The 27,818-nt window shown below is 36.6% G+C and overlaps 1 protein-coding gene across 2 annotated transcripts in view; it reads right to left on the reverse strand.

Annotated features, from left to right (window-relative positions):
• The window catches only part of CNTNAP2 (contactin associated protein 2), a 1,915,205-nt gene that overhangs the window by 1,803,731 nt on the left and 83,656 nt on the right, over nucleotides 1-27,818 (reverse strand). The gene's annotated exons all lie outside the window — the stretch shown is intronic.

Raw genomic sequence — 27,818 nt, forward strand, 5'->3', positions numbered from 1 at the left:
GAAGAAGAGGTATGAAATTTCCTCATTTCAGTTATGAGATAAATGGTGGAGATAAATGGCAATTTGGAGATTTATTTTGAGCAATGAAATTAGGTAAAATATTTTCCAGATTAGAAAACATAAAGATGTCCAAAATATTTTACAGCAATAGTAAGTATTCCTAATACTTGTATTAACTGAATTTATGGAGCAGTTACTATCAAAACAAAACAATGTCTCTTTATCATCTCAGTTAGGACTCATTCCAAACTGATGACATTGGTAAAAGTAATCTCATTTGATAGGGAGGAGCCTCAGAGAATTTAAGCAATTTTACTGAAAATGAAATAGCCTTTGTTACAAAGTTCAAATTTGAATCTACATCTACCTTACTCCCAAATTCATTTTCTTATTCATTAAATGTATTTTCTTTGAATACTAACAATTGATATTTTAAACAAACAAGCACCATACACAAAAAAAACAATACTTTTCAAACGATATAATTCATCAAGTCATACAACATATATCCCTCCCTACTTTTAAAAAACGTTTTCATTATTTCCTTTCAGGTCACTAAGTATGGACCAAAATAGAAGATCTAGAAATATAACAATATAATGGATGAAACAGTCTGATACTGACCTAAGAATAGACACACAGATCAATAAATCAAAAAGGGCAGTCCAGAAATACATCCTATTAAATATAAGGATTTAATATAAATAATGGAGGGATAACAAAACAATGAAGAAATGTAAAGATTAACAATAATTGGTGCAAGGACAATTGAGCTATTTATTTGAAAAGCAATTTTGACCTTTTGCACAACCGAAGAAAGTAACTTTTGATAGATTTTTGATAGATTTGATAGATTTTGATAGATATTTGATAGATAATAGTTAAGTATAACTAAACAAATTATGAAATACAAAAGAAAATAGAAGTAGATTACTAAACACCCCTGGTGAAAGACTAAGCTAAAAATGGAAGAAATCAAAAAAAGAGGAATTTATTACATAAAACTGAAATATTTTGTGACCCAAAAATAGCAAAAATAAAAGACAAATAACAAACTGTACATTTGTTGCAAATATGAAATTGTACTCCTTAATTCATTTTCAAAAAGTCATATAAATGTGAAAATATAACTTAAAAAACTAAACAGGACACAAGATGAATAGAGAATTTACGAAGGATTAACAATGAAAATTATCTAAGTTCATACCTTCTGCTCTTAAATACAGCTCTCTCTCCTTAAAGCATCCAAAATTGATGGACAATTTATGATCTTAATGTTCTTTATTATTTGTTTATGTTACATATGTGAACACTTTATCAGAAACGTACACATGGAAATCCTTTTCCTTTACAAAGAGATTTTAAAAATAAGCAATCACTATTAAAAAATGAAAATTAAATTGCCCAGTGATTTTATGAATCTATCAAAAAGATGGTTTCTAAGTCTCAGAGTTCTACAAGTTCTGAGTTTATCATAGGAGAGTGAGTAGTAAATCTTACATTACAGTCTAAATCAGAGACTAAGTTCCTATTAGGGATATTACTAGGAATTTTTCATTTCATGGATGGAAATACAATTCTACAAAAGTACACTTATTTCAGTTTTAAATTTTCTTCACATCATTTCTTCGCTACCTTCTTCACCTGATGTCAACAATATACCATAACCTAAATTTTCCATTGACTAAAAATCACTGCATCTTTACAAAACTATAAGTTGACCACATATTATCATCATATGCCTAAATTTCAGTGGTAAAGGGAGGACTACGCAGGACAGGATAGCTTAGACAACGAAGGTGTCCATCTGCTCTAGGGAAAATATCCTCTCACATTTTTTCCTCAGATCGTAATTCAAATAAACACACACACACTATCACGCACTCTTAGGAAGCTACTTGATAGTCAATGCCTTTTGAAAAATAAATGGATGAATGGAATTTCTCATATTCTACTCCTCTTATTAATCAACTCATGAGTAATAGTCTCCTTCCCTTATCTTACAAGACATATATTAAAAGAGAAAATTTAAACAGAAAATATGAAAGCAAAGTAGAGTCTGGGTGGAAAGGGGCAATAAAATCGTATGTGTCAAAATTACTGTCTTACTATCTTTGAGGAAGACCTTTAGGGTTTCTTTTTTTTAAGATTTATTTATTTAATTTCAGAGAGACGGAGAGTATGGGGAGAGGCAGAGGGAGAGAGAGACAATCCCAAACAGACTCCGTGTTGAGCCTGGAGCCTGACACCAGGCTTGATCCCACAACCTTTAGATCACCCCAAGCCAAAACCAAGAGTTCAACCAACTGAGCCACAAAGTGCCCCTAAGTTTTGCTTTTTTTTTTTTTTTCCAAATGTTAAAATGATGATTGAAAACATCATAGGAAAAGTATCATGAAACACTTCTTGAAAAAATGTCTGTTCATGTCTTCTGCCCATTTCTTGATTGGATCATTGGTTCTTTGGGTGTTGAGTTTAAGAAGTTCTTTATAGATTTTGGATACTAGCCTTTTATCTGATGTCATTTGCAAATATCTTCTCCCATTCTGTCAGTTGTCTTTTGGTTTTGTTGACTGTTTCTTTTGCTGTGCAAAAGCTTTTTATCTTGATGAGGTCCCAATAGTTCATTTTTGCCCTTGCTTCCCTTGCCTTTGGCGATGTTTCTATGTCATTGCAAATGGCAAGATTTCATTCCTTTTGATGGCTGCATAATATCCCATTGTATATATATACCACATCTTCTTTATCCATTCATCTGTCGATGGACATCTTGGCTCTTTCCACAGTTTGGCTATTGTGGACATTGCTGCTATAAACATCAGGGTGCATGTACCCCTTCAGATCCCTACATCTGTATCTTTGGGGTAAATACCCAGTAGTGCGATTGCTGGGTCGTAGGGTAGCTCTATTTTCAACTTTTTGAGGAACCTCCATACTGTTTTCCACGGTGGCTGCACCAGCTTGCATTCCCACCAACAGTGTAGGAGGGTTCCCCCTTCTCCGCATCCCCGCCAACATCTGTCATTTCCTGACTTGTTAATTTTAGCCATTCTGACTGGTGTGAGGTGGTCTCTCACTGAGGTTTTGATTTGGATTTCCCTGATGCCGAGCGATGTTGAGCACTTTTTCATGTGTCTGTTGGCCATTTGGATGTCTTCTCAGGAAACAAACTGAGGGTTGCTGGAGTGGTGGGGGGTGGGAGGGATGGGGTGGCTGGGTGATAGACATTGGGGAGGGTATATGCTATGGTGAGCGCTGTGAATTGTGTAAGACTGCTGAATCACAGATCTGTACCTCTGAAACAAATAATACATTATATGTTAAAAAAAAAGAAGAAGAAGAAGATAGCAGGAGGCGAAGAATGAAGAGGGGAAAATCGGAGGGGGTGACGAACCATGAGAGACGATGGACTCTGAAATACAAACTGAGGGTTCTAGAGGGGAGGGGGGTGGGAGGATGGGTTAGCCTGGTGATGGGTATTGAGGAGGGCACGTTCTGCACGGAGCACTGGGTGTTATGCACAAACAATGAATCATGGAACCCTACATCAAAAACTAATGATGTAATGTATGGTGATTAACATAACAATAAAAAATTTTAAAAAAAGAAAATAAGAAAACATAACATAATAAAAAAACACTTCTTGAAATTTTTAGTCACACTGGAAGCCTTTATTACATTTAAAAGCAATTAAGGAGAATCCCTCAATCTTCTCATAAAGAAAGGGTATCTTGAGATTAAAGACAGAATATGTATATTAAAATCTGAATAGTAATGTCATATTAAATGTAAAGTGCTTGAGATCAACTGGTGAGCCACTGACAGGTAGCAAGTGATAAACACATGTTTAGTTTTGGATCTGATTAATTTAATTTCCTTAGAAAAAGACAATTTCATATTAGTACAATGCAGCAAATATTGTTTCAAAGTAACTTCTGAATACGCAGCACCTGGGTGGCGCAGTTGATTAAAGCATCCAACTCCTGGTTTCAGCTCAGGTTTGATCTTAGGGTCAGGAGATCAAGCCTCCTGATGGACTCTGCGCTCAGCGCGGAGTCTGCTTGAGTTTCTCTCTCTCTCTGCCTCTCCCATCCCCATCCCCCAAAATAAATAAACCTTTAAAAATAATTAAAAAAATAGTTTCTGAATATGGACAAAACACACTGCCAACATAAAAACTAAATTATGGTGTAATATTATCAACTATTATATCTACCCTTTAGTAGTTTGATCCTTAAGTATTTTACCCCTCATAATGTGTAGATTTTTAAATTAAGTTGTTCAGTTTCTGTATTAAATCCATTGCTACAGAAAATTATTTGAACCTGTATTTTACATTTAGGAATTCTTCAATCAATCGTGCAAATGTTTTGCGTATGTGTTCTATTTTTGAACTGAGGATAATAACGGTCAACTTTTATTGGATGGCTACAAAGATGCTGGGTGAAACACTTTACATACCTAATTGCATGTGATCCTTACAACAATCCCATGAGATACGTCCTGTCACTGTCCCCATTTTTAGCTCAAGAAACTGATATCTGAAGAGGTTATATAATTTTCCCAGCCAAATTTCAAACCTATTTGTTTTAATTTCAGTATAAGCAAACATAACCATTTTGTTGTACATCAGGCTTCCAGGAAGCATTGCCTTCTTATTTGAGTCACAGTTCCAAATTTTAGAGAGGTCCCTGAATTCTTCTTAGAATTATGGATTGGCATTCTGATTGCTTGGAAACATGTTGTCTTACAACACAAGGAAAAAAAATATGGCCTGTGATTATATGCTTTATATCAATAATATTTTCAATTTCCTCCAAGATTTAGAAATAGGTTTGTGGAAAGCTGTCTTTCTAACAAATGTCAGGCTAACATCTTAGGCATCCTCATGAAATGAATTATTGTGTCTCCTGAACTGCCTTTTTAAGTTAGTCTAGTGAAGGGCTGCGTCAGTTTTCAAGGTAATCTGGTGATGGGAGAAAAGAAGATTTTACTTTTGAGCGAACTGTCATGCTTGGTGTGTGTGTTTGTGTGTGTGTGTGTGTATGTTTTCCTGAACACAATAATTACTGCTGTCTGGATAAATAGAGCTCATTTTTATGTGACAGCCTAAGTAGAATAATTTAATCCTTATCAAAATAAATTATTATCTCCACAAGAGAAGAGGCCTGCATGAAACTTTTGTTTCCTTAAACATACCTCATTTTGGTGAATTGAAGATACAGCATTAAGATTTTAAAGTCTAAAAAAAAAAATGTTTTAAGTCTATGTACATATTTAAATGTTTTACCTCTCAACATTCACTTCATATTCAAATCATATGTGAATAACAAATATAAGTTTTAAAACCCCAAATATTAGGGACATATTACTATATATGGCATTAAATGCCTTTGGTTCAAATCCTTGAATTTCGCTTTTCACATCCTTAATTCAAGAAAAAATATATCTGCTTTGTCTGTGTCCTAAGATTATTATGAGATAATGAGGTAATATACATATTTTAATATATACAAATATAAGGCATTATTAATGAATTATTAATTGATAACTATGATAATGAGTAGTATTTCTCATTAGAGGGAGAGTTCTTCCCTGAAAAATGACTCATTAAGCCTTTATTTCAAGTTAATTAATTTTTCTCTATTATATGCAGCTTTTATTTATTCATTTGTGACTTACAGTCCACTTTATTCCTTCAAAGGTTTAATGTAGCTTACAATGTTAAATGCTTGTAACACAGAACAGGAAATAAAATGTAGATAAAATTACTTTAAATAAGGTAGAGTTAGATGCACTCTCATGTAGGTATTCTAGATAAATAAATTTCTGTATCTGAGCATAAATTTAGGCCAGAGCTTCCTGGAAGCCAAGGGAAAACGTAGAACCCAATAGTTGGTACAGTTTCCATGTTTAAAAGAACATAAAACTATCAAGAGTTATACCTAGGGAACTCAATAAACACTTATTTAAAATGTCTAAATGATTTAATGAGCTAACCTAGAAAGATATTCTCCTCCATCTCAAGGCTCTTGACATTAAAAATTAGGTATATTCTTATATAAAGGCCATTGGGTGAAATAATTGTTACTCTATAGGCTGTATTAAATCTTTCTGATGTGTATTTTATACTGCCATTTGTAAATCTAATTAAATTAAAGCACAAGCCGGTGAAGACACTTCAATGAGAGTTTATATGATATCCTAGTTTTTTAAAAATTTATTTCCATTTATCCAACTTAAGAGAACTTATACAAAAGATTAATTAATGTTTCCCTGAGACATGCTGCATCTCATTTTGGCAAATATTTGAAAATAGCCTGGTTTAGTTTCTGATATGGTTTCCAGAGCTCGTTTGATGCTATTTACAAGGTTCATTCATGAACTGCTCACCAACTTTGACTAAAAGACAGAAGTGTCACATCTACCAGGGTTGATATGAAAATGAGGAATCCAAGCTGAAATCTGGTTCATAACAAGATCACAAGGTATAAAGGTAGGCTGGAAGGAAGTTGGATGGTTACAAGTAGAGTGCTTCAGTGTCCACATGTTGATGCTTAAGAGGCTTCCTGAGGTTATCCCTTGGCTACATCTCCATTTTTAGCTAGAGGAAAACCATGCCTTAGGGTTGACTGTGACTCTTTCAAGGTCAGATGGCTGGACATCCTTCTTGTGAAGTTACTGGCATTTTAATCATGACATTTTGTTGTGAAATGGGACTTTGTATTTTATTCATGAATTGTTAGACATCAACAGAAAATGAGAAAGAAATTTGAATTGAAAATGGGTCATCAAGGGTCCCTATTATCAATTCTTGCACAAAGCCAATTCTACAGAAAAATTAAATCAAGGGGAAGAAAAAAACTGTTGGCACCAAAGAATAGAATGCAGAATTTAAAATACCTGTATTCTATCAATACTAGTTTAAACTGAATCATTGTTGCTACACTCAGAATTTTGATTTTTGTATCTAAGTCATTCTAAGCAGGTGTCTACTCTAAATTTAAAAGGTTTTCCTGGAGATACTATTACCTACTTTGTTTTCATACTCTCACTTTTCTTCCTAAAGCTCAAAGTGCATTCCTTCTATACAAGGTTCTGACCATACTGTCTTTTTTTCCTCAACAATGGAAAATAGTAATTGCTCATTGCCAGTCAGCTAATACCCTTTCTGTAATTGTAGAACACTATTTGTGCCTTTCCACGGTTTTCTCTCCCATCCCCTAATTTTAAAATCTTCCTCTTTGTTTCCTCCTTTCCAACTCTCAGGCATTTTTGCAAATGTAATTCTGTCATCACACTCTTCATATTACACTTAAGTTTCTGACACCAACTTAGAACAGGTATTTTAATGATTGTGAAATTTTGTGTTGACATAATTATCTCATTACTCATGTAGCTGTTCTGTTAACCCACTTAAGTATCATACATTTAAAAAACCACCTTTCATTCCTCACTCTGACTTTCTAGAGATGCTGTATTCTCAGTTGAGAGTAGCTTTCAGGGGGTGTCTCTGTGGCTCAGTCCGCTAAGCATCTGACTCTTGATTTCGGCTCAGGTCACGATCTCAGGGTCCTGAGATTGAGCCCCACACGGGGCTCTGCACTGGGTATGGAGCCTGCTTAAGATTCTCTCTCTCTCGGGGCACCTGGGTGGCTCAGTCGTTAAGGGTCTGCCTTCAGTTCAGGTCATGATCTCAGGGTTCTGGGATCGAGCCCCGCATCGAGCCCCGCATCGGGCTCCCCGTTCAGCGGGAAGCTTGCTTCTCCCTCTCCCACTCCCCGTGCTTGTGTTCCTGCTCTTGCTATCTCTCTCTGTCAAATAAATAAATAAAATCTTTAAAAAAAAGAATTCTCTCTCTCCCCTCCCCCATGTACTCTCTCTCTTCCTCTAAAAAAAAAAAAAATGCTTAAGATTCTCTCCCTCTGCCCCTCCCTATTCCCCCAACCCCCTGCCCCTGCTCACTCTCGCTTCCTCTCTCTGAAAGAAAGAAAGAAAGAAAGAAAGAAAGAAAGAAAGAAAGAAAGAAAGAAAGAAAGAAAAAATCTTTTTGGAAATAACTCTTGGAAAAGATATACATTTGCCATATGCATAAGGATGATTCCTTTATAACATTATCTAGGAGCTTTATCAGGCCAGATTGGGGCTTAGGGGAATGTTAGTGTGGAGATAAATTTTATATTTCTCTCCTTTTGTGTATCAACATAGGAGGTAAAAACAGTTATATACATAATCTTGCTTTTTTGGGGGGCAAAGCCAGTCACTTAGATTTGAAGTTGTAATTGATTTCTATTGTTTCGTAGAGTTACTCTATTTTTCCCTAGTATCTAGTTTCTCAAAGGATGTTTGTTCTTCAGAAATGCTAATACATTTTTATGATCAAATAAGTCTGTGAAATTCTGGCTTAAAGACAGACGGGTTAGAATGGGTTATCTCAGAGTCTTTAATATGCTAACATGTTTTGTGAATCACCAGAGGGTTTTGGGTTGTCCTAATACTGGTATTTCTCAAATGCATTTCACCTCCTCACTTCATGGCCCTAATTCTCTCTAGTGCATGCTTTGGAAAATGCTCTTCTAGATACTTCTTAGGCCTGTAAGAGTAATTACTCTTTGATCTCTCTTTTAAGTGGATGGCCTTAGCTCCTATATAAAGATCATGTAACTTAAGAATTGCTCCAAAACATCCAAGGTGCAAACTATGTCAGAGTCCATTAATTTTTCTAAATCAGATTAATTAGTTCAAACTACCCATTCGATGCAATTAGCAAGAATTCCAGCATTTCTTATTTTTCATGGCTCTCTTTGCCTTCTTATGTGAACCTTGACAGGCCACAGGTCAGAAGTTGACTGCTGATGTGCTTTTTGTCCATTTAGAGTGGTGACTTCTTTGACAACATCCGCCCCCCCACCCCCCAGGATCAGCTCTGACAACAGGGATCTTTGGCTCCAGAGTCGAAGTCCCAGTAGGCCACAGAGCTACCTCCTCCACAGCCATGCCTCCTGCCTAGCTAGGTGTATGGCTACTATTTTAGAACTAGCTGGGTCTCATCACCAAGGGCATGTTTTTACCTCTTGTTTTGGGTCTTCCTCTCTTTTTCTCTAAGTATCAGCCTTAATACTTTCACTTTGAATAATCAGCTTAATTGTTAAAACTACTGAAACAAAGGCCCTCAAATGCTATCTTGATCTCTTGCTTACACCTAATTGTTCATCCCTGAAATATGAAAAACCTATTAACTCCTTGCAGAACCAAGGTAACTCAGTACTTCCTGTGAGGTGAAAACAGAAAATCACATAGTAAAATATACAAGAGACCAGTTAAGTTTATTAATAACTTACAATCATATTGATAAAAAAAATCTATCTTATGAGTACTTGATATAAAATTTGGTGTTTGCTTTTTTTTTTTAAGAGGTTTTAGACTTAGTTTTCATTTATTTGTTTAAAGAGTTTAGGTAGGGGTTTAAAGAAAAGACTTCTGTTAAAAGCAACTAGAAATAAGACCATGGCTATCAAACCAGTTTCTTACACAGAAAGTGGCTATTCCTTTAAGTGTTTCTGAAAATGTCTTGGCACAGTCTAAGGATTCTAAAATTATATGTTGTCACTTAAAAATCTTGGGGCAAAAAAATCACTAATAAACAAAAGGAAGATGATGGTTAAAAAAAGAAGAAAATAGCCTTGATCAGTCCAACAAATATTGAGTCAATGGAGACATTCTCTGTTATCGCCTCTACTTTCCCTGGGACTCAAGCAGAGAGTAAAGATGATCGGGACAGTCCCTCTCCCCAGTATGCAATGCCTATGTTCCTGAATTAAAAGAAAAACTAGGAAAAAAAGGAAAAATAAGTGAAAATATCTTAATCCTCAGTCTTTTTTTCTTGCCTCTTTTAAATAGGTTTGATCTCTGGTTTCTTTAGCATTATTTTTCTCATTGAAGTATAGTTGACACACTGTTACATTAATTTCAGGGTGTATCTCTGATCTCTTCAGACATACTCTCCACCTACAGTCATTCCATTGTATCTGAGTGAGACAGCATGTTCCTTATCTTTTTTTTACTTAACTTCCTGTTTATAATTCTTCAACCCTATAAACAGATCTTACTGAAAGAGGGCCATACTTTGGTCCAGGTGTTTGCAAATACTTATTGTATGCAACTCCAACTCCCCAAGGAACAAATACAATTATTAAGCAATTTCAATGTTACTCAGGAACATGCTGAATATGAAAGCAGAAGGACAACTGAATCCTTCTCAAATCAGGTGCTAAAATGCTCAGTTTCTTAAGGAAAAACATAACCATTTGCGGCAGTGGTACTTGGTAAGGCTTCCGATGTGGGTATGTATTTGATATTTCACAATATTCAATATAAAGTGAGGGGTGAGTTTTCAATTTTTGCAGATTTAAATATAGTCATGGATTATGCTCTGAAAAAGGCTTCTCTGTCTTATTTAGTAAATCATTCCTTTAAATTTCAGGGTGACATCTGGCTTGCTGTTGGATTGAAAAGCCATTGTCTAGTTACAATGTGAGAAATTTAAGTTTCTTTTGATGTAAGTAGTCAGGTTTCTAACTACTGTTGCCTTTTTAAAGATTTTATTTATTTGAGAGAGACAGAGAGAGAGAATGAGCAGGGGGAGGGGCAGAGGGAAAGAGAGAAGCAGACTCCCCCCTGAGCAAGGTAGCCGGCCTCAGGCTCCATCCCAGGACCAGGGGATCATGACCTGAGCCAAAGGCAGACACTTAACCAACTGAACCATCCAGGTGTCTCCCTCCCCCAAAACTGATTATATTTTTATTATTATGTAACAGAATGTGGGATAAAGTAATTAATTACACTCTGTCTGCCCCTACTTGACTCTAAGGACCAAAGGCAAGGTCAATGCTTGCTACATTTCTCTTGTATCCCAAGCGTTTTCTATACTGCAGTCACATAACTGGTGTAGAATAAGTAAGTTTTTGAATGTATGAATTAATAAATACACAGTCATTAGGAAGATAGAATAGTTGTCAAACAAGATTATGCCTTGATTTGAAATAGTAATATAAATAATGCAAAATGTGCTCAACAGGAAGAGAGGTGCTCAGCAGAAGCCTAGAAACAACAGATTCTAACTGGCAAATATCAGAGACTCCTACTCTCACTCCAAAAGAGGAGGTGTTCAGACCCAAAGACTCAAGGAACTTCTAGCCATAAGCCCTGTAGGTAGATAAACAAAACATTTGAACTACACACATTTTACAATCTCAAATTCATCAATTAATTTACAGGTTTTCTTTTCATTTTCTATTTACTTTTTCCTAGGGAAAAAATGTACAAGTACGCAAAACTAGAGACGCTGAATGTTTTGTTCTTGTAAATTGATAATATGGCTTTTTTTCTTTTTTTCTTTTTTAATTTGGGCCCTGTGAGTCCTGTCATGAAGAAAACAGTCTTCCTTAAGTCTGAATAAACTCTCAGATTTTTTTTTTTTTTTAAACTCTCAGATTTGAATCTGTGGAGCTGAAGTCCAAACCCAGGGCTGTGGAAAATCTCTCTTGGGAAACCCCTGAGAGATGGCCAGTCACAGCCTCTTTTATAGTTACAAGAACCTTAGCATGGGCATAAAAACCACAACAGAAGCACAACTCTTTAACCTGAAGGACATTGGAACAGGTAAGGAGAATTTTGAAATAAATGTGCTTGTTCCAGCATTAACCTAACTCTTTTCCCATTCTGCATGAGTGTAAAAGAAAACTGTAAGAATGCTAAACCTAAATATGTGTGCTTCATGGACAGCCCCTTTCCAGGAAGTTCCTTTAGCATAAATGGCCACAATATGTACCATTTGACCCCATGCCTCCTTTCATCCCCAGATGCACTGAATCAGAGCGATGAAAGCCTGGGCAATAGCCTGTGATGTGATGTGATAGAACAGCTTTGCTTAAAAGGTTTCCTACTTTTAATAAACCAATGAGATCTTGTCTTGATGGGTTCAAATAGGATACAAAGAAAAAGTCACTTAGCTAGTAGTAGATAGGGATAGTTTCTGCTACTTATAATTTAGTTATATTTTGTTTTCACTCTCTACAATCATATATCTGCACCTTGCTTTTTCTCTAAGTCAGCAGACACCTGAGTAAGCAGATGTTCAAGACTGAAAAGTGTTAATCAGAGGATGAGGTGACTTGTTGCTAGAAACAGAACTGGTAGATAGAGGTGGAGTAGAACTAGTCATAATAGTAACAGAAAACAGGTTCACTCTCATGGCTTACTAAGAAAATATGGTGAATCTAGTCTTTGAACTGAGATCTAGACATACCCTGTTTCTGTGTTTCCATAAAAACCTGCTTCAGGGTCAGAATTCCTACCTTCCTTCATCTGTAGCCTCAAAATAATTTCCTCCTTATGTGAGATAACCTTAGTGAATCCGTATTTCCTGCAATCTTGAGAGCTGAAAGGACAAGCTAGTTGCCAACTCCTGGATGTGCACAACGTTCCAGGTATCCTTCCAGGATCTTCAAAATATAGTTATTACATTAAATTACTAAATGGTTTAAATATATTAACTGTTTAATCTTCACAACTACATTGCCAGACCACAGTCACTTTATATGACTTGCCTATAGATGTATCTAGATGACAAATAGAGGAAGTGTTCAAATCTAGGGCTGCATCACTCCCAAGTCCTGTTACGTTCACTCACCAGTTACATCCAATCACTGCCATTGTTTTAAAATTGTAATTTCTACTTACTTGCATTCTTTACTCTTTATCAATCTGAAACAAGAAAAATTTAAAGCACCTTTGCTATCTATAAGCTGCAGCCTAAAGTACTGAAGATCATGGGGAGATGAGATGGGATATTTTCTGTCATTCTCTAACATAGTATGACAGAATTTCTAGATGGATGCCAGGTTACCCTTCAGTCAAGAAGGTGCTTGCCTCTGAGGTGGTTCAGTGACATTTATGCTTTCCTGCTCCTGCCGGGGACTGCTCTTAAGTAGAGTAGAATCCTTGTGACACTTCCAGGATAGGATGCAAGATGGAGTTGGACCCTCACCTCCATTAATTTTAGGACAGAGGATGCCCCTAGCTATAAATCAGGGGGTCCTTTGACTTGAAGTGGGTACCAGTTCTAACACAGCAAGTTTTGTCCCAATTTTTATTAGATCAAAACCCAAAAGGATACTTGATAACATTTCGGAGAAGTCTCATTTAATCTCTTTCCAGCGGAAATCTGCATTTGGAAAAATGCCGGTTATTCTTTTGCCATTCACTGTGTTTATTTATTTATTTTTGTTGAACGCCTGAGAGATGTCTTTTGCTTGATAGTTTAGTAAACAATATCCAAACTATTCATATTTAACCTTTACTTGTTTCATAATGTTGAGTTTTATTTCCCTTGTGAGAGGATTGCAGGGGAACAGCAATGATTTTCCACAAAGTAGATGTTTTTTTTTAAAAGAACAAGAACTGCAACCAAACAAATTTAAATTTTCACTGTACCTGTCTCATTTTTTCATTTTTATTTTTAAATTGAGAATTTTTCTAAGTAAAAAAAAAAAAATCCCCACGGGCTGAAAAATAAACTTCAAGCACAGAAAAGTTTACTATGGAAAGATGAATACATTATGTAGCAGGAGCAGTTCTGGAAAGCAGAAGCAACTTTTTTTTTTTTAAAAGATTTTATTTATTTATTCATGAGAGACAGAGAGAGAGAGAGAGAAGCAGAGGGAGAAGCAGGCTCCCAAGGAACAGGGAGCCCGATGCGGGACTCGATCCCAGGACCCTGGGATCATGACCTGAGCCGAAGGCAGACGCTTAACCATCTGAGCCACCCAGGCGCCCAAGCAGAAGCAACTTTAAGAAATTTCCATAGTAGGAACTGTATACAAAATTACAATGTGACATATTAATATTTTCAGTGCACAGAATGCATCAGTACACCTTTACTGGGTATTATCATGTGCAACCCTGTGACCCTGGCTACATCATTGCTTCTCACAGTCTCTTAAAAGGCAAGGTTTGGATTAAGCACATGTTAGGCAAACCACTACCTGTGGTTCAGGGATCCAGAGGAATGGCATCAGGAGCCACTTCCTGGAGTTGTGCCCCCACCACGTCCCTCCTCCCCAACCTCTCCACCTTCCCATCCCCCAACCTCCTCATCTGCACTCCACAGTAATTACTTATTGTAGGAATTAGACCCTTGAGGAAGAATCAGTTTGAAGAGAAAGTTTCATGGTTTAAGAAGACAAACAAAAGTTTATATATCATTGAGATAGAATGTTTTGAGTCTTTTTTAACATTCGAAGGCTCTTACAGCCTATAGCGATTTTTCTGCTTCCGTACCCTGCCTTTTTATTGAGAAGGAAAATGACTGTGTGTTACCATGACTATTCACTGAATTCTTCTTGTACTTCCATTATCTGGTGCTCCTTTTTGTTGGTCTATTTTGTTTTTCTTTTAAAGAAGTCTATCATGGGGAGATAGGCTGAGAGATATATAAATTTTATATGAATATTAATCTTTTTAAAATCATGTGAAATGGTTCAGTGATCTAATAGATAGAGTTTTATTGTACCAATGCATGTGTGATTTGAAATATAATTACATAAGATTAAATTCCTTTTCTCAGCCAATCAGAAAAGAGATTCTATTCATTTTTATGATCTATAATAAACTTTGTGGATGAAAAATTGTGCTGTTAATCTCAAGTACAATGACAGGAATAAAATATGAAAAAAATTTTCCTTGTGCTTCATGGGCAAAAAAAATATGGTCTCTATTTACTAGAATCATTAAAATGTTGTATCCATTATTTATAGAATAGAGCAATAGGAAAATGGCAGGAAAATGATAAAACAATAAGGAAATTACATAAAGAGATGAAATGTGAATCACATTTATCTAAGAGGGGAACTAATGTTGGTAATATTTCTATATGGAAAAGAATGCTATAGTACAACACAAAATAGATTTTAATTTTTAGCAAGACTGGTGCTAACCTAATACATGAACAGCATGCTTTATGGAAATAAAAATACAATGTAAATAAAATACCACCCAACATTTATATAGTATTTACTATCTGCCAAGCTGTGATCTAAGTACTTGCCATACATTAATTCACAAACGTTTACTCTAACTCTTCAGGGTTTATACTACTATCATTTCCATGTTGCAGATGAGAAAACAGAGGCCCCATAAGATTAAGGAACTTGTGCAAGACACAGCTCGGAGCTTCTGGAACTGGGGGCTTCATTTAAGCCATCCATGCTCCTGAGTATTGCTTTGCACAATTATCTCCCGACTGCCTATTCCCCATCAGTATGACACGTGTACTCAATTTTCGCCTGGACATCTGCAACGAGCACATGATAAGCACCCTGAATGCTATCTCTCTCCAAATCAGTCCTACAAAATTCCTCTTCTCACTTCGTCATGCTGGGGGTGGAGGTTGGCGGTGGGAACGGACCTTTTCTGGTGCAGATGACGATGGAGTATACGAATTACAGGACATATAAACAAATCAAAACCAAATAAAGTCTATTTTCTTTTCACTGTCATCACATGCGGGCAATTCTAAACTGTGCCAGTGATAAATATTCCTCTCATCTGGGACTGACTGCTCCCACAGCCAAGCTCCTCTCCACTTACGATTCCCACTTGTCAGGTTTGCTGATCCTTCTCCCACGTTGCTGATTTCATCATCAGCTGTGCCAGCCATTCAGCCAAGAGTGTGAGTTGTCACAGAAGCTCCCTTCCTCTCTGTATAATTCCTGCACGTTCCACAATCAAAACGTTGACCCTTTTTGATATTTCTAGCCTTGGTTCTCTGCCATCTTCTGGTTATTTTTACTGATAGATACCCATCACCATGATCTTTAAGTAAACTTAATGTTCTCCTTACTAAAAAGAAATCCGCATTCATTAAATTTCCTAAATTATAAAAGTGTAAGAAAGAAAATACAAATCATGTGTGATGTCAATGACTAGAGTTGACCACAGTAACATTTTTGGGTATCTCCCTCCAGCTTGCTTCTCTCCTCCACTGTCTCTCTGTCCGCATCCCATCTGTCTCTCTGTCTGCATTCTATGCACAAGCTCATTGTATAAAAGCACGGCTTTATACAATAGTTTTATTGGCTATATTTTTTGTCCATTTTGTGTAAATAGTAAGAGAATTTTGAAGTCAAAGGATATAATTGGGTTTTATTTTTGTTTCAAAAGTTACATTTCTTTTTTTTTTTTTAAGATTATAGTTATTTATTTATTTGACAGAGAGAGAGACAGCAAGAGAGGGAACACAAGCAAGGGGAGTGGGAGGGGCAGAGGGAGAAGCAGGCTCCCCGCTGAGCAGGGAGCCCGATGCGGGGCTCGATCCCAGGACCCTGAGATTATGACCTGAGCCGAAGGCAGACATTTAACGACTGAGCCACCCAGGCGCCCCTCAAAAGTTACATTTCTTAAAACAATAAAATGAATGTGTGCTTACTTAGAAAATTGGAAAAAGGCAAAATAAAAGGTAAAAAATAAGAATCACTCACGACCCCTTCCACCCCCCTGCCATTTTATCACACTTTAGACAAAACTGGTCCTGGCAACTTCTCCCTTAGATTACTGCTGATCATGCCCAATTTGCATCCCTTTGTCTCAGTCCATTTTACCCTCCCCTCACAACTTAACTATGCATGCTGCTCCTGGGATGATTCTATTTTAAATTTCACAAATGTGATGAGGTCACGCTGCCACGCTGCCGTCTTCTACCCTCCGACTTTACCTTGCTGTACAAATGACCTCAATACCACAAGCTTTCTCCAAAGGTACTTTCCCCACTTCACTTAATTTGCTTTACTCCTGCCCAGTAGAAGTAGAAGGAAGTTGTGTGTTAGGTAAGGCGAGTAAGGTATAATGGGGTTGAGTTGCCACAGAGAGAGTGGAGCTGTCTACACATTTCCCGGTTCAGGTCAGGATGGTTCTGGGAAATAAGATTAGCACTAAACCCTCCAATCATGGGAGAGATGGGTGAACTAGTGGAAATTAAGATTACCTAGAAAAAATGGAACTGCATTATAAGAGCTAGACAGTCAAAGAAGTCAAACAAAGGAGACCAAGTTTAGGTTAGCAATAAGCACGTTAGCAGCATTTTGACTGGGGGAGATTATAGAAAAGACTAGCCTAACAAGGACACGGCAGATTAGATTAGAAGGGAAGAGGTGGGTTTCAGGCAGACGAGCCGTGGTTCTCATATTGGAGGGACGATGTGATGAGGACAGAGGACAGGACAGGACAGGATAACAGGTTCAATAACATGCATCCCACCAGCCGTCACCAGGGTCAAAGCCTGAGCTGTCCTGTGCACTGCCAATGCCCAGCATCATCCCTGCACATAGTAGGCATGCAGGAGCCTTTTTCCTAGTTGATGATATTGACTTACATATTCCATTTCCTAGTCTTTAAAAGGTAAATGCTGAGTCTCATTTACCTATGTGTTCTAGGATTCTCGCTGGAAATTTAGTTTGTAAACTGGAATCCAGTTGACTGTCCCTTATAATCAATGCCATTTGACAGGACATTTGCCACCTTGAAGAATTTATATACAGTAAAATAATTTTACCTATTAGTTTTTTTTTTTTTTAATTCTTCCTGGATGCCATGTTTTCATAAGTTTTCTCTGTACCTTCTTTAAAAAGCCTAGATTATTTTTACTTGCCACTATTTGGTGTAATTTAACAGGTGGATCTGCATTGAAAAACTATTACCCACAGTTGTTCTGAGATGTATTCTTATTTATGTTTGCTTAGTTTATTTCATTGTTGTTGACTTTGTTTAAAAGCATTCTGTATTTTTTTTTTTTGAATAGTGTTACTAGACATCTAAAGTAATTTTCAGGTTTCAAAGTGTCTTTTTTTAAAAGCTATTACTATTAATTTTCTCTCCATACAATTTTCTGATATTTTTATACTTTTTTTTTTCGTAAAAAGAAATTAATGAGATCCCTTAGCTTTTCCTTTCCATGGAGAATTTAATTGAGTGATCAATCACTAATACAAAGTGTTATTATCCCTGCAAGAGTACACTTACGCTATTTTACACAGGCCTAGCCAATTTAAAGCCAATCTTGGTAAATTATTTTACATCTTTTGATGAAGAAACACTACAGAAACCAAAATAAAGGACACATGAATTATCTAATTTTTAAAGAGAAACAAACAAACAAACAAACATATTCCTTGCTTAAAAACAAAGTTACCTGTTACAACACAATGAAATTAGGGTTTGGAATAATATGTGATATTTTTATTGTATTACAATAAAATTGTTAATTATAATACCCTATAAGAATAATAAGTAACACGTCATACTTTCATTCTCCTCCTGCCACAAGACTCTGTTCATTTCCTGACCAGAACATGGTCTCTCCTAACTGGATGTTGTGCAGCAGTAAGAGACTGATGAAATTTCCAGAAAGTCTGACTTTGCCATAATCAAAATAATGAGTGTACTTAATGGAATATGAATTTCCAATCAGGTGAAAGCTTCTGGTTATATATACTTTTTGAGAGGGAAAAAAGCAAGGACCCCAAATAAAAGCTCAAGTAAAATTCTACTGGCCCCAAACTAGAGTTTTAAAAGGACAATTTTTGCCAAAGAATGTTATTTTTCAGCTACTGATGCTAATGGGAGGAAAACGCTTTTTAAATGCTTAGCAGATGTTTAGTGGTTTTATCATCATCATTACCCACAAGTTATGCTAAATTATGTAAATCTGTCTCGGAATTTAGGGCTTATATGTACTTAATATACTTTACAACTGTTTCTCTCCACTTGGTAGTAACCTCTTTAGAGTAAGAGGTAGATGTTTATTCTTTATTAATAGGAATGTTTTATTGCAAAGGTTACTTTATTTCCTCTCTTTGCATATTTTTCATAGACACATTATAATAACTGAAATAAAAGTGGAAAATGCGAATTCCTCACAGTTTTATTTGTCCTATATTTCTACTTACACCCGGTAAGACATTCTTAACACCTGTATTTGTCTCTAGTTTAAGACTGCCAAAGTTACATTCTTATGTCTGAGCCCTGTTCAGTAGGGAAATCAAACTCAGTGAACCCCAAACAGAGGTTATTACCTTTGCCTGAAAACCTCCTCCTCATTCTCACTCCTGCACCCACACCAGACACAGGAATGAGCTAACCTCTCTCCCAGGCTCACCTTCCACTGAACTTAGTAATCTGGTCCTGATATTCTACCACTTAAAATGTTTCTTCATTGCCATCTTGAGCTACTGCATCTCAGAAAGAAGGCTGTCCCCTCTGTCCTACACAAACTAAGTCAGAATCTGCAGATGTTAGTCACATTATTAACCAAACACCTTGGCACGGAATATGACCTTCTAATGCATCAAAGTAGATGCTCTAACTCTGAATAGACTTTCATGGTGCACAATGGTAAATGTATTACATACAAATAAAACAAAAATTATTAGAAATCTCTGAATTGTCTATTTTTGTTTTCATAATAATAATTAACATACAGGCATTAATTACTTACAAAATATATTTTAAATCAGTTGTTTTCAAGATGGTTGTTTCAAAGGTAAATCAAACTCAAGGCAAAGCACTGTATTTTTCATCAGTGTTTGTTAAATCCTTAATTTATATGGAAAAAAACTTTACAAATTAGATAAGTAATAATTGCCCAAATGCCTATTTAATACTAATTATCTGCTGTGTTTGTTTATATATGCACATATAATGTATATATATTTATTTTTAATTGCCTCCTTCACCCCATTGACCCTCAACTAGTATACAGGGTCTACGAGTACAGCAATTGTTTTCTCTTCTGTCCATGAATGTACTCTCAATCTGAAACAGCTCCTGAAAGATACCAAGCACTCAATAAGCACTTGTCATATTAATAATTTTGTATTCAAATTTATATACTTACATAACCACATGTAATTCGAAATATTGATCCCCATGCGGAAACATCTCAAATACTGTATACAAATATATTAAGTTTTACTATGTATTTATTCACTCTATATGCTAAGCACTGTACTAGATGCTTTATATTCTGTACCTTTTAAAATCCTTTTATTTCAAGAACAAACTAAGCCTTAAGTAGTTAAGGAAGTGCTATGGCTGAACTTTGAATCTTCTCTACTCAATTCCAAGCTTGTACCTTTCCCACAATTATTTTACCTTAAGTGATAGAGATGGCAGATATAAACGATTTCAAGACCATTTTGTGTAAATCGATGTAAGACTTATCTACATAATGTCACTAGGAGCTAGTATGTTTTGAGGTCTCATCCTTAATCTCTTAAGACTTTCATCAAGGATAAATATATAATACATGTGTTGTTCAATGCCAAAAGTCACAAAAAATACTGGATTATATGAAATTATGTCTTGACAAAGTTGTCAGTTCTTACAGAATCATAAAGTATAAATGGCAATTAAGATATCATTCGAAGAGGCATAAGTCAGAATAGCAAGATATATTGGTTTTGACTCACTGACAGCACACTCTAGGGATCAGAAGACTGGGGGTCTAGTCTCAGTTCAGCCACTAATTAGGTGTTGTGACCTTGAGCAAATGAGTTTGCCTCTCTTGGGCTTTTGTTTTTTCATCTGTAAAATGAGGAGGCTGGGCTAGATATTCTCTCAAGTTCCTTCCATCTCTAAAATTCTATGATCCATAAGCTTTAGAGAGTACTGGTTTTATCATTATAACTTCTTTTATAAAATTTATAAATCAGTCTACAAGACGGACAATATCAGCCAGAGTTCAAAGGCACCTTCTTAGCAAATGCTAAGTCACTAACTGTGGCATTACTGGTCACAATACGTTGAAACATTCTTGGAAAGATTCTTTAAGTAACTTAAGAGTGCCCCCCAAAATCACATCATTAATTATGCAAAGTTATGACTCCAGGCACATTGCATTTACTGGAGACTTTTAAAAGTTAACACAGCCAATCCTAAAAAAATTGTGAAGTCTCCTTCTTTCCTACCACCCTGCAGTTACCGAAGCTGACTCTGTATTCCATCTACCATTCTCATAAAGATGGAAAGGGTTACAGCAATCAGCAATTTGTATTATTTAATCATGTGGTATTTAGAGAAAAGGGAATAATTACCCCAACCCACATATTTGCATTTTCACAAAGAGTGGGGAAAAGAGTGGCTTTTTTTTTTTTTTTTTTAAAGATTTTATTTATTTACTTGACAAAGAGACAGCGAGAGAGGGGACACAAGTGGGGGAGTGGGAGAGGGAGAAGCAGGCTTCCCGCTGAGCCAGGAGCCCGATGCGGGGCTCGATCCCAGGACCCTGGGATCTTGACCTGAGCCGAAGGCAGACGCTTAACGACTGAGCCACCCAGGCGCCCCAAGAGTGGCTTATTTTATTTTAAAGGTCATTTCAAAGGGTGACATCTGAAGGAGAATCGTTTGCAGAGACGGAGGCATGTGTAATTCATTAGTTTACATCTCCAAATCCCAAGGGCAGGGTGAAGCCAGCCCTAAAGAGCACTCCAGTTCCCCCAAGGCTGTCTTCCCATTTCTTTTTCTGTGCTCTGGGGATATCCGGCTCATTCTCTTACACCTGCTTTGTCCAATAAGTTAACCACTAGCCAGCCATTCATAGCTGTTTAAATTTAAATGAATTAAAATTAAATACAAGTTAAGTTGTTCAGCTTCTCAGTTGCATTGGTCACCTTTTAAGTGCTAGACCCACCTTCTCCACAAAGTAAAAGACCTGATTGTCAGCAAGTAGGATTCAGGTCCTTACAAAATTGTCACCATAGAAAACAGTGTAAGTTTTTAAGCCTCCTACCTCAAGTTTTGAAAGTCCCTGGGAAGGATTCTGCCTGGCTGGACTGGATAATGGGCACGACCCTTGACCTGTCATATGGGGTGGGAGATAGGATGAGGGAATTGAATGGCCATTTCCATTCAGATGCCATGGCTAGAAAGACGGGCAGCAGACACCTTAAAAAGGTGTGCCTGAATCATCTGCATTTGGTCCAACGCATTAATCTTAGGTGTTACTATTGGATGTATTTTGACACATGCATATCCCCATATGATCTGCATAACCATATGCCTGGCACAATGTCATATTTCAGCCACCCTAAAAGTTCCCTATGATCCTTTCCAATGCTCCATCCCCCACCCAGAGGTGACCACTATTGTGCTATTTTCAATCATAGATTAATTTTGTTTCTCTCTATATATTTTTCACATGAACACCTGTTACTTCATAAAACAGGAGAGTAGAATGCTTAAAAGCATAATTTCTTCTAGAGAAACTTGGGTTTGCTTCCCAACTCCTACCTTAAGGAGTTATTTAACTTCTCTAAGCCTCAGTGTTCTCTAAGTAAATAATAGTAGTGATTATGTCACATGATTGCCATGAAGAGTAAATGAGGCAATGGGTATAAACAATGGAGTCATAAGTCAGTGTGATGCTTGAAACAGTACATCTATCCAACAAATATTAGTTTTTCTTTTAACATAATTAGAGAAGTTTCAAGGTTTTCATTCTGTAAATGACCTGTAAACTCCCTCTTATTTATAACAAAAGAGGTACAAGAGGTCTCGTTTTCTCCCACTTTTAAATAAAAGATCAGCAGTATGCAAGGGGAAGTTCAAGAAGAAAGTCCCTAAAAATCAAATTAAAATGTAGTACTGATGATGATTCAGTTTCTTTTGATAAAACGTTTCAGCAAGATCAAAACTGTCAAAGCGCATCACCCTGTTTTATGAACCTTAGAACTTCACAATCGCCATTCTGCAAGTTTTATTCTGCCAGTTTTATGGATGACTCATCACAGCTCAGATGTTCAATGAAACAGTTGATGATATAAACCAACCTCCTATAAAACAACCTTAGTACAAATCCCATTTTTATATAATGCAATTTAATAGAACTGCTAGTTTATGGAAAAAACAGTCCCTGGTAGCTTATGATTTCATGTGTTTACTCCAGAGTGGGAGGCAGTCAGTCGCTTGGTTTGTTGGCTTTGACCAAAAGGAAAACAGATTTTCAACAAGTCGATAAGCAGGAGATTCTGAGCATGGGTTTCCGAGGCCAGAGCCTGCCTTGGCTCTGAGGTCATCCTGGGAGGGCCCTGTGGGAGAAACGGATGATCCCTGCTCCTGGGCAGTTGCTTCTGAAATGGGCTTCAGGGAGTGGGGAGGAAAGCAGCAGGGTGTTCTGAGGCATGCTCCTGAAGTAACCATTTAGCTGTAGGAGCAACACGGTTCTGTCCTAATATAAATACATTTGATAAAACCCGTTCTAGTCATTATTCCCAAAAAAAGTCTTATAATATTGTGTGTGTGTGTGTGTGTGTGTGTGTATACATATACATATACATATACATATACATACATATATACATATATGAATGAATGTTCTGGAAGAGTACTCTGCAGCGGATGCCACGGTGCTATGGCTGCCCACTCACACCCTCATACCTCTAGCATCTCACCCACCGCTGCCTGCTTCCTGAGAGCCAGCCAACACCTGTGCTTCCTTTCCCAAGGGCTTTCTCTTATCACTGTAGACGACTTTGCTAAGTCCATGGCATCCTGCAAGAGCCGGGAACTTAAGCCTCCTAGGAGCAGCCCTCACGGAAAACATCCAAAGACTAATGGGAGCTGATGTACACATGCCCAGCAGCACTAGCCTCCGGTCGGGAGAGCTCTGGGCACTGGTTCCCGAGTATCCCCCACGGGATTGAGTGCCCGTTGCCTTTAGGAGCTGCTGCTTTGGAAACACAGCTTTATGAACTGTCCTCCCTTCCTTATCTCACTTCCCCATGACCCTGCCAGTGTTCTTCTTCAACTCCCAAATAAACTATACTTGAATCTTCCTTAAGGATCTGCTTCTGGGGGAACCCAAACTAAGTCAGTCACTAAATCAAATGGAAAAAACAGTCCCTGGTAGCTTATGATTTCATGTGTTTACTCCAGAGTGGGAGGCAGTCAGTCGCTTGGTTTGTTGGCTTTGAGCAAAAGGAAATATCCTTTATAAAAGCAAGTATGATATTGGCTGAAGGGAGAGAAAAGGGAGAGAATTTGAGAACAACCCTCTCAAAAATGCCTCCGGGCTCTCCTTGTCTGAATTCAATTCAGTTCAACAAACCGAATTTATCAAGTGCCTTCTACACGGAAAGCGTTTTTTTCCTAGATATTTATCAAGTACATTCTATGCAGAAAACATTTTTTTTCCTGGATATTTAACAAGTTTAGAAAAGTATTAAATAAGATAATTCATTCCATACTGGAACTTTAACAAATTTTACAAAGTTTCTTACAGATGTACAGAATATTTTTCATTCTCACAAGGAAAATCCTTTTGTGGAATGACATTCGTCCTGATCAATTCCATAAAGTGGCAATTTTGTCAGAATCACTTACCTTGTAATGAAGTTCAATTGTGTAATGATTTTCAGCTTATGGTGGTTTAGAAATACCTTGAACTAACCCTGAGAACATGGATGGGTTAATTTTATTTTTGAAGAAATCACAAGAGAGTATGATGTGTATACAGCCCAATATGTTCTATCAGGAAATGTTTACTTTCAGCAGAATGATTGTTTTAATTAGGATAATAATTCTAGGAGAGGACAGTTTTGAATGCAAAAAGAAAAAAATATTTTGTAAAAATTTTTTTCCAAGTAAATTAGCGCTTAAATTATTTGAGAACTATGGGTTATTTTTACATCCATTTCTTCTTACAGCCAAAATTTAAGAATGTAGTTCAAGTTTACAAACCAGAAGATTCTACACATTTATGTCTAGAAATCTGCTTTCCATGTACATAATATTTATGCATCTGTGACATGCATCATTTGATTTGATGTTTGCTTAACTGAAATGTGATGGGTTGACATTATCAAACTGAGCAGATTTTCTATAACCTTAAAATGAATGTTCCTGTGTCTGTATAGATTGAGTGGCAGATGAGGAGTGCATGAACGAAACAGATGTTAACACCCAGGGTTTGTCCAATATTATCATTAACGTGTGTTTCACTAATACAGATAAATCAATTATAAGACAAAAATCATTTATATGAATATTTAATTATATTATTTACATTAATGCCATTGTCCTGGGGTTATTAGAACAAAGCATTATAGCCTGTTTCTTGAAGGTGTATATATGAACTTTATAGAATCCATGGGAATTAAGACAATTTGTTTGATAAATTATTATACATTGAAATAGGGCAAGATATTGGATGAGTAATTGCACAAACTAAGGGACAATGATATCTTTAAAGTAACAATTCTGATTCTTAATCTATTTCACAATTTGAATATTATTCTGAAGTGCTAAATCATGTTCAACATGCACTGATAGATAAGCGAATATTTATTGTGTCTTTAGTGCATGGTATTTTTAGTATGTCCAGTGCCAAGAACCATGCTGGTGGCCAGGGTTGAAAGGTAAACAAGATCAACACAGATTTTCCCTTCTGGATATAACAAAGCCAGGTATGTAAATGCAAACAATGCTGGGTGGTAAGTACAGAGATAGTCACCATATCAAATGAGTATTCTGCCTCACAAACTACATAGAACCTCACACTTAATAAATGTTATAATGAAGATAGTTTAGCACGTTCTTCACACTGCACTGGGCACACGGCATGATCTCATTTAATCCTCATGGCATCCTTATGGAGCATGTACAGAAACAGATCTGGGTTTTACACATTGTGAGGGTGAATTTGCATGGGCCCTTGCAAATGAGGCCTTGAAGCTTAATTTTTGTTGACTTCGTAATAAATCTTTTTCTTACCTCTATTATTATACCAACTTTCCAGATGAAGAAACTGAGACCTAAAAAGCCAATATAAATTTTAAAAGAAAATGACATCTGTGTGGAAACTGACAGAGTATAGACTATTGGGTAGAACGATTTGCACCGTGGCCCCCACCAAGCAAATCCTCCAAACCCTGTGGGACAGGAATGAGGATACCATGTTAGCCAACTTAGTTGATTCAAGTGCTGGCTGATGGGTGGAATCAGGTTCTTTTTAGAGATGAAGACACAAAGATAATAAAGTGCTCATTCTTAGTTCTTTTTTTTTTTTTTAAGATTTTATTTATTTATGTGTCAGAGAGAGAAAGCACAAGCAGGGGGCGTGGCAGGCAGAGAGAGAAGCAGGCTCCCCGCTGAGCAAGGAGCCCGATGTGGGACTCGATCCCAGGACCCTGGGATCACGACCTGAGCCGAAGGCAGACGCTTAACTGACTGAGCCACCCAGGCTCCCCTCATCCTTAGTTCTAATATTCATCTGTAAATTAGAGAGCATGCTTTGGGAACTAGGATATTTGAATCTAAAGTCATTGGATTAAAGTAGTGCAACTCAGTACTTTCCAATGGAAAGTGTTCTACAAACCAGGAGAGTCATACTAGTCACATCATTTAATTTCCAACATTCATGTTTGGATAAATTAATTCATGGATTGCTCATTATGCAACAATGTCACATATTCTGAGAAAGTAGCTAAAAGTAATCTGACAGTTGATTGATTTCAAGCGTCATTATGCAAATAAAGGAAAATACTAGTGTCTCTGGGTTAAGTAAAGTATGTTTTACAATTCCCTCTATTTAGTTTTCAACACTAATGTTTCCATGATATTTAACTCCACGAAAGAGGATGAAAATGTTGATCAATAGCCAAGATTTATGCTCAGAAAAGTGTCCTGAGATTTAGAGCTAGCAAGAAAGCATTATTTAAAATTATGAAGAAAATTTCTTTTTAATTTTGAGGTTTGGCAACATATTTGGACATGTATTGAAATTTCACTTTAAAAAATGATACCTTGATATGCATATAAACAATTCTGCTGGAATGAAATTAGTCTGAGAATGGCAATTTAGATTTACAGAAGCAGGTATGTTAAAAATTAATCACTCCTTTCCCATCTTTGATAAAATTCAGTGTTTTCCAAGGGCATTTCTAAAGTAGCTGTCCAGGGGTACAAGGGCTACACTGTTGAGAATACTTAAATCTTTTTACATTGAATCAATGAGGAACACAGTTGAACACAAGACAGTCCTGGCCATCAGAGGTGTGTCAGATTCAGTTCAGTAAGAGGGAGATACTAGCAGACATCACCAAATAGTCATTTCTAATCACCTGGAAGAAGACAATGTACTAGAGAGAAACCAAGAATTCTCCGTGAAAAGCATTTTGTTTGTTCCTGTGGGGTCCCATGTCCGAGACATGTTGGGTGGTCTGTACTTCCTAACTGTACGATGCTCTCACTTCATGGCCATTTTAACTACCATCCCATCATTCAAGGTTAAACTAAAATTCAATTGTTCCATGCATGGGAAAATTAGATGTTTTCTTTCATCGCTATAAGATGACTTAATTATTTACACAAACACACGCACATGGGTGCACACACACAACACAAAGAAAACCCTTGATAACAGTATGACAAAGTACTCTGGTCCGTTCTAAAATCTTTTTGGTGGTCTTTTTAACCAGACTGATGACTTTGGACATTTAATGTTCAAAATTAGAAAACTCGTGAAGTACCCAGGCAGATTACCTGTTATGGTCTTGCCCAGTTCTGTGATTTCAAGGTTGCACATTTATAGATGATGTTAAAATATTCTTTAGGTCTCACAAAACTTTGAGTTTACTAGACTAATATTTATACCCTAAACAAGAATGCTAATGGATGATTTTGCTTTTTCATTACAGACAGAATAAATTAGATATCTTTTATGAGAGTCAAATGCAAAGGTATATACTCTAGGACTTTTTGTCTACACC

Source organism: Phoca vitulina, unplaced genomic scaffold (assembly GCF_004348235.1).
Source record: "Phoca vitulina isolate PV1807 unplaced genomic scaffold, GSC_HSeal_1.0 scaffold4, whole genome shotgun sequence".
Classification (NCBI taxonomy): Eukaryota; Metazoa; Chordata; class Mammalia; order Carnivora; family Phocidae; genus Phoca; species Phoca vitulina.